At 43.5% G+C, this 7,868-nt stretch overlaps 1 long non-coding RNA gene across 1 annotated transcript; it reads left to right on the top strand.

Moving 5' to 3' along the window:
• Positions 1 to 4,107: 4,107 nt before the first annotated feature.
• LOC119326000 lies at positions 4,108 to 7,563 on the top strand. The gene is made up of 2 exons (XR_005157779.1): positions 4,108 to 4,912; positions 5,997 to 7,563. It is a non-coding gene; the product is annotated as an uncharacterized LOC119326000 (long non-coding RNA).
• The last annotated feature ends 305 nt before the right edge of the window (positions 7,564 to 7,868 follow it).

Consider the following 7,868-nt stretch of genomic DNA (forward strand, 5'->3'; position numbering starts at 1 on the left):
ATTAAAATATTGAATAGCCGGTGTAACGGATGAGTTTTCGTCCAAAACCCTGATACTTTGTAAGAGATTTTCCAGTTTGTATACGAAGTGCATCCAATTTTTACCGTAATCCTCTCTACTTTTTTGCACATGCTATGCGGGTGAAATGATGATACCTTGCCAAGTTTCAACCTTTTCAGAGTTCATTTTGTAGTGCTTTTCAAGTTCACAGTCATTTAGCTCTCAAAACAAATCTGTAAATGCATCAAAAATAGCAAATTATGTGAGAAAGGGTTGAAAGTTGATGACGTGGATTTGAATTGTACATCTGAACGCAAAAAAAGTCCGAAGTTGTACTAAGTTATTAAAATATTGAATAGCCGGTGTAACAGATGAGTTTTCGTCCGAAACCCTGATGCTTCAAAAGAGATTATCCAGTTTGTACACGAAGTACATCCAGTTTTTGCCGTAACCCTCTCTACTTTTGCACATGCTATGCGAATGAAATGATGATACCTTGCCAAGTTTCCACATTTTCAGAGTTCATTTTGTAGTGCTTTTCAAGTTCACGGTCATTTAGCTCTCAAAACAAATCAGTAAATGCATCGAAATAGCAAATAATGTCAGAAAGGGTTGAAAGTTGACGACGTGGATTTGAATTGTGCATCTGAACGCAAAAAAGTCCAGAGTTGTACTAAGTGATTAAAATATTGAATAGCCGGTGTAACAAATGAGTTTTCGTCCGAAACCCTGATACTTCGAAAGAGATTGTCGAGTTTGTACACGGAGTGCATCCAATTTTTGCCGTAACCCTCTCTACTTTTTTGCACATGCTATGTGGGTGAAATGATGATACCTTGCCAAGTTTCAACCTTTTCAGAGTTTATTTTGTAGTGCTTTTCAAGTTCACGGTCATTTAGTTCTCAAAATAAATCAGTAAATGCACCGAAAATAACAAATTATGTCTGAAATGATTGAAAGTTGATGATGTGGATTTGAATTGTGCATCTGAATGCAAAAAAAAGTCAGGAGTTGTACTAAGTTATTAAAATATTGAATAGCCAGTGTAACAGATGAGTTTTCGTCCGAAACCCTGATACTTCAAAAGAGATTGTCCACTTTGTACACGAAGTGCATCCAGTTTTTGCCGTAACCCTCTCTACATTTTTGCACATGCTATGCGGGTGAAATGATGATACCTTGCCAAGTTTCAACCTTTTCAGAGTTCTTTTTGTAGTGTTTTTCAAGTTCACGATCATTTAACTCTTAAAACAAATCAGTAAATGCATCGACAATAGCAAGTTATGTCAGAAATGGTTGAAAGTTGGTGACGTGGATTTGAATTGTGCATCTGAATGCAAAAAAAGTCATGAGTTGTACTAAGTTATTAAAATATTGAATAGCCGGTGTAACAGATGAGTTTTCATCCGAAACCCTGATACTTCAAAAGAGATTGTCCACTTTGTACACGAAGTACATCCAGTTTTTGTCGTAACCCTCTCTACTTTTTTGCACATGCTATGCGGGTGAAATGATGATACCTTGCCAAGTTTCAACCTTTTCAGAGTTCCTTTTGTAGTGCTTTTCAAGTTCACGGTCATTTAACTATTAAAACAAATCAGTAAATGCATCGACAATAGCAAGTTATGTCAGAAATGGTTGAAAGTTGATGACGTGGATTTGAATTGTGCATCTAAACGCAAAAAAGTCTGAAGTTGTAATAAGTTATTAAGATATTGAATAGTCGGCGTAACAGATGATCTCAGAGACCATTAGCCAGCTTATCGGACCAAACGAAAGCTGAAACACAAGGCATGTTAATTTCTCGTACCACTCGGTACTCATTATAAATACCCCATATACATAAGTAAAGCACCAACCTGGTAACATCCAACATAAAGAAGTAATGCATAGTCGTTCGAACCGGCTCTTGTGTAAACATGAAAAAATATACATAAAAATACATTGATCAGTACCGCCTTTCAGCCAAAACACGCTACTGCTATAGATAAATACATCAAAAATACATTGATCATCAATGATCTTTTTGTGTACAATCTGAATTGTCAATATGAGTCCTCACCGGTTTAGAAACCGGAGAAGACTCATATTGTGGCCACAAATTCTACACATAGAGTTCAGTGAAGACCAAGTGATTGTGATAGTTTGAGAAGTAACATATTTAAGGTGGTAAAAACTCTGTTAGCGGAGCGAGGTGGGACTAAAAAACCGCTGTCAACTAGGAACCTCTAGTACCGGTTTGTGGCACGAACCGGTACTAAAGGTGCTGGTGGGCCCCCAGCCTGACCACAGCCTGCAACAGCCACTTCAGTATCGGTTCGTGGCGCGAACCAGTACTAAAGGGTCGCCACGAACCGGCACTAATGATCTCCGCCCCCTAGCCGTTGGGACCGGCACTAATGATCACATTAGTACCGGTTTTGTTATAAACCGGGACTAATGTGCTTCACATTAGACCCTTTTTCTACTAGTGTGTATAACTCTGTGTGTTATGTGTAGCTATTACTTAATCATATCCCATGTATACAACCAAACACCGTGTAGTTGCATATGCCGAGCCAATGCAGGACAGCAAACGACATTGCCAAAATTGATCCCCTAATCCAGGAAGCCTAGATGCGGGCAACCAAACGATGTATATATGTTGGTTTTCGTCTGTTTTTTCTCAGCCAGGCTTAACTAGGACAAGCATGCATAGCAGAGAAATTCGTAGATGGCAATCAAACACACCCTAGGGAAATGTTGTTGTAACTGATTAAATAAAATGCAGCAATTCCATCTCAAAAAATGAAAAAGAAAGTCAAAAAATAATTTTGATTCTCAACTTCACATGAATACATATGATTCTATTGGTGACAGCGTTTCCTTGTCACGCCTGCCACAACGACCCCACCAGAAGGACCATAGGAAGACAAGCCGGTCCCAACGATACGTGTGTATGGCTAGGATATGTTGAGCATGTTTTCATGTCAATGTGACTGAGTAAATATTCTGGTTGGCTGAGCTTGCATGCTCTAGGGCATGTCCAACGCCTACCCACAAGCTGGATAGTGCATTTGTCCGCGTAAATTGATGTGGGAGACGACCATTCAAAGCTAGCCGCATATGTCTGATTGATTTTCGTCGAATTTTAATGAAATTGAACAAATTCAATGCATATTTAAAAAAAACTCGAACGATATTCATTCATACTTAGGTAGCTTTTACATCAAACTAGATGGGTTTTGACATATTTGAACTGGACGGGTCTATGTAAACCTAGCCTAAATGACCGCCGGCACCCGTTCCCCATGTCCGGCAGGCCATGAGCTCCGATAACTGAAGCTCCGCCTCTAGAGTTTGCTTGTGGCTAATTGACCGACGATGATAAGCCCGCAAGCTTCGCTTCTACAGGAAGGGCGGAATAGTGGCCTTTCTCGGATCCAAGTGTCGGCGACCTCCTATGCGCCATCCTTTCTTGCTGTTGGTGGTGCCCGTGGATGTGTCGGCTTCGTGGTCGTGGCGGCGGGGTGCGGCCATGGCGGAGCTGGCGACCTCGTCCTCGTCCTCACTATTGTCGTATACATCATTCGCCGCCTCATCGATCTCCTAAAGGAGGCTTCTAACCGCCTGACGGAGGCGGTAAAGCCAACAGTCGCGGTGGATGTCACGAGCGGAGCGAGAGGACTCGAGCAACACCTTCTGCTCGGGCATGTCCACGTGTGGTGCGATGGGCATGCCAGCGGCGAGTTGCTCCTCTGCGTGTCGGTGCTCGTCGAGGAGGTGGATGTTGTACTCCTGGTCGGCATGCGCTTGCGAGCTCAAATAACATGTCATCTCAATTTGGTAAGGAGAAAAAGGAAAAGGAAATTCTACAAGACGAACGACTCACTCTAGTCTGGTTCATACATATGGCACACAAGAGGTGACTGACGCGTGGGGTCACCTTATTGTTCGGTTGAAGTGAACCAAATCTGGAGGACGGCGACCACCGCGTCTCTCTCTCTCTCTCCCTCCCCGCCGCCGCCGCCGCCGCCGCCCATGCTCCGCCTCCGGAGCCGCATCCTCGCCCACCTCCTCTCTTCTCCCGCCACCTCTCTCCACCACCTCCCCCACCCACCCGCCTCCCACTACACACTCCCCCGCCTCCTCTCCGCGGCCGCTTCCCCGCACACCGGATTCGCCGTCGAGGAGTACCTTGTCGAGGCCTGCGGCCTCACCCGAGCCCAGGCACTCAAGGCCTCGGCGAAGCTCTCCCACCTCAAGTCCCACTCCAAGCCCGACGCCGTCCTCGCCTTCCTCGCGGGCCTCGGCCTCTCCGCCGCCGACATCGCCGCCGCCGTCGCCAGGGACCCCCACTTGCTCTGCGCCGGCGTGGAAACAACCCTGGCCCCGAACGTCGTCGGGCTCACCGACCTCGGCCTGTCACGCCCTCAGGTCGCGCGCCTCGCCGCACTCGCCGGAAAGTCCTTCCGCATCAGATCCATCGTCTCCAATCTGCCGTACTGCCGGTCTCTCCTCGGCGGCTCCTACGAGAACCTCCTCCGGGCGCTCAAGCACGACCCCTATCTCCTCAGACGCAGCCTCGACAAGGTGATTAAGCCCAATGCCGCCCTCCTGCGGGAGTGCGGGCTAGATAATCGCGGTATCACCAAGCTGTGCCCCGGTACTATGTTATGAGATTTCTTAAGGAAAATGGATTGCTAGACCGTGAACGGGACTACTGGACAATTGTCAAGATTAGCGAGAATCTTTTCCTGGAGAAATACATATGCCCCCACAAGGAAGCTGCTCCGCGCCTTGCTGAAGACTATGCTGACGCTTGCAAAGGGCAAGTGCCCACTAGATTCAGATTTGCATGAACCAAGAGCGGGCTATGAGAATTGGTAACTGCTTGTTGCGCAACAAAGTCTACACTCTATGCAGTAAGCTGGTAATTTTTGTCTCACTGTTCTTTGCCTAACTGGATGTCTGTTGTCTCAGTTGACTTCTGAACCCCAACCAGTTGATGTCTTATTTGGTAGAGAAGAAAGCATCACATGCAATCTCTGAAAATGATAAGCATGGAATATATTTGTGTTTCCGACTTATGTTTAAGATCATTGAAATTGGATGTGGGGATGTATCAAATTTCTGTTGAAACCAGACCCAAAGAACCAGAAAGCAAAAGAACTACCCTACATTGGTTTTCATTAACAATATTAGCATGATCTGCTTTTATGCAGAATTTTATCAGCATGTTCCATTTTCATTTCATCGTCTTTTATTGTTTCATCATATGTAAGTTAGTAGTGAAATTGCAGTTCAAATTTAGACTCTGTAGAAAATATATTTCTGTTGGCTGTATGTTTAACTTTTTGCTTTTCCCCCCTGTACCCTTCAAAGATCAATTATCTTTGTTCCTAAAACTATACTTGAACTTATCTGAGAAACTTTTAATTGTGAAAAGCTGACCTATCTGACACTGAAGCATGACCAACAAATGAATTAATCTTATCATTTCCATATGTCCTAATAGTTAGAACTAAACCAACAGAGATGGCATTAAACTGTATCCATTCACAAAAATTACATGTATATTTTGGCAGCAAACTTGTCGATTCGAAAATCAACCTCGTAAATCTACAAAGTTCTGCCCATTTTGTTGCTTAGAGCTGAGCTATAAGTCTTTCGCAAGCACGCACCTTAGGCCTGTTGTCCACCCCATAAGAAGCAAATTGTTCTTTTTGGAATATTTTTGTTTGAAGAAAGTACTTTTGTTAAACCAATTCATGGTTACTAGTTTGTATCAGTTCTTTCCCTTTGTTCTTCTCTTGTATTTGTAAACTGGCTCTAGTTCTAGGGACAACTGATCTCAAAACTGAATAATGCACTAGTAGCATTTCTGTAGATTGCGTACCTCTCCAGATTGGCAAATTCTCTGTCTGGTAAAAAAAATGAGCCTCCTTTGGTTGCATCAATCAAGTGCTTACACGTGTGTTATTTTACTTTACTCTCCTCGTTCCTCCTCTCTACAGCTCTACCCTGTGAAGCCAGGACAGTCTCACTATGGGGGTACAGTTACTTGGTTGGTTTCCTCGGAATCCTTGGTCTCTTTGTTGCCTCTGGATGTGGCAGGGGATAAGGCGCTTTGGGCTTCCATTGGACGAGTGACCCTTCAGCTATGTGCATGGGGTTATCCCTTGGGGATTTGTAGCAAGGGAAGCATCAGCTGACTCCCATCTTTTAAGAAAACATTTAGTGGGATCAACAATATATCACTGGAGATGCGCCTTCAGTTTTCTACCATGCATATCGAGGCAAATACAGTGAAAATTTGGAGGTCTGTTTAAAAAAGGTTAAATGGTGTTAGTTTCTGCCTTTCTGCTATAAGTATTATCACTGAACCTGATACTTGCATGATAATTTACTTTCACACTAGAACAATTTTTTACCTACCTCTATGAGCACTGTTATGGAATGGGTTATTGAAATCTTTGTGCTACTAAGCTGCTGTCAGTTGAATTTAGCAGCAGCTAATGCATGCAGTTTCTTATTCTTTTGTTAGAAAATCCCTCAAATGCTCGGGGAGCTATGTTACCTGTCAATTATGTGTACAATTTCATTGAGTCAACAGTGCATGCCATCAATTCTTTTCTGGAGTTCATAACCAATTTGAAACATATTTCTCTGTTTTTGGTTCATATTTATTGTTGTAATGAGCAATTAGACATGCAACTTAAAGCCACTAGCTAATTGATGGTAATTTACTCAGACTAATACTTAGTTTTTCTTTTGTGTTCCGGTAGTTGAGATGCTAAATGGGCTCTTCCATTTTGTACGCTGCATTCCACCCGGGAATTGGCCCTCTGTAGTGGTCAATTGTGAAGTCTGACTCGTAAGGCTTCATCGCTTAATTCGATAACTTGCTGTCTGTTATCAAATTTTCCTTGGAGCTTAGTCTGCTGGCATGAAGGCACATTTACTTGCTTGGATTAGTGATTAGTGTCGACCATGTCAAGTTAATCTTAGATTCATTTGCTCATTCCAGGCAAGCACGTTGAGGCAGTTCACATTCACCTGTCAGTTGTGTAATTGTGTGTGCGCCTCATCGCAGTATTGTTTGCTTATGTCCCATGTGTCGGCTCGGGATCTCGGCTCTAAAATTCTGCTTATTTTTTTTTGTCCCATGATGTTCCCTTTTCTACTTAAGACGCTCGTTGGTCGTCGTTGGCTTACCCCCTTGTCACATGGGTCAGTTGGGACCAAATGTTTTGCACAGGTGAAGCGGCGCTCTACACGCTGCTGATAGCAGTTGCCAAGGGAGGAGAGGTTGCGGAGAAGGCGACGCAAAAGATTGACGGATGGTTCGCCTTCATCTCCAATTTCATGGAGGTTGTGCTCAAGATAGCCTTCTCGAAGCCTGCTGCTTTATCAGTTAATGAATAGAGCTGGGTTATCCGGTTATGCCAAGTTCCTGCCTTCTTCTGTACTCTGAAACTTGCTACAACATTGAACAGTCCAATGGTTAGTTGCTCATTTACTTGCTTATTATCAAATTGTTTATATAGGGATGGAAAAAAGTGTCTTGGTAGCCTCTGTTACTCAAATTTGCGATTTTTTGGTATTTAGGTCTTGCTAGCGCTAGTCTCGGATACTCCAATGACTGCCGGGTTGTGCGGTTTTATCATTAACAAGACCCTACATCTTGTAGGCAGGTCTTGCAGAATAATTTCCTCTCTATTTTTTTCTTCTGAAAAGAGATCTGACTCAGATTCGTTTCTCGAATAAGGATGCCTGGGCAGTAGTTTTAGCCATTTTTCTTAAAAATATTGAAGGCATGGTCGTGAAAAACTGAAAAACCTGGAGGTGCTCTTGAACGAGCATTGGACCGGGATCTATTACTGGTT

Source organism: Triticum dicoccoides, chromosome 6B (genome assembly GCF_002162155.2).
Source record: "Triticum dicoccoides isolate Atlit2015 ecotype Zavitan chromosome 6B, WEW_v2.0, whole genome shotgun sequence".
Taxonomy (NCBI): domain Eukaryota; kingdom Viridiplantae; phylum Streptophyta; class Magnoliopsida; order Poales; family Poaceae; genus Triticum; species Triticum dicoccoides.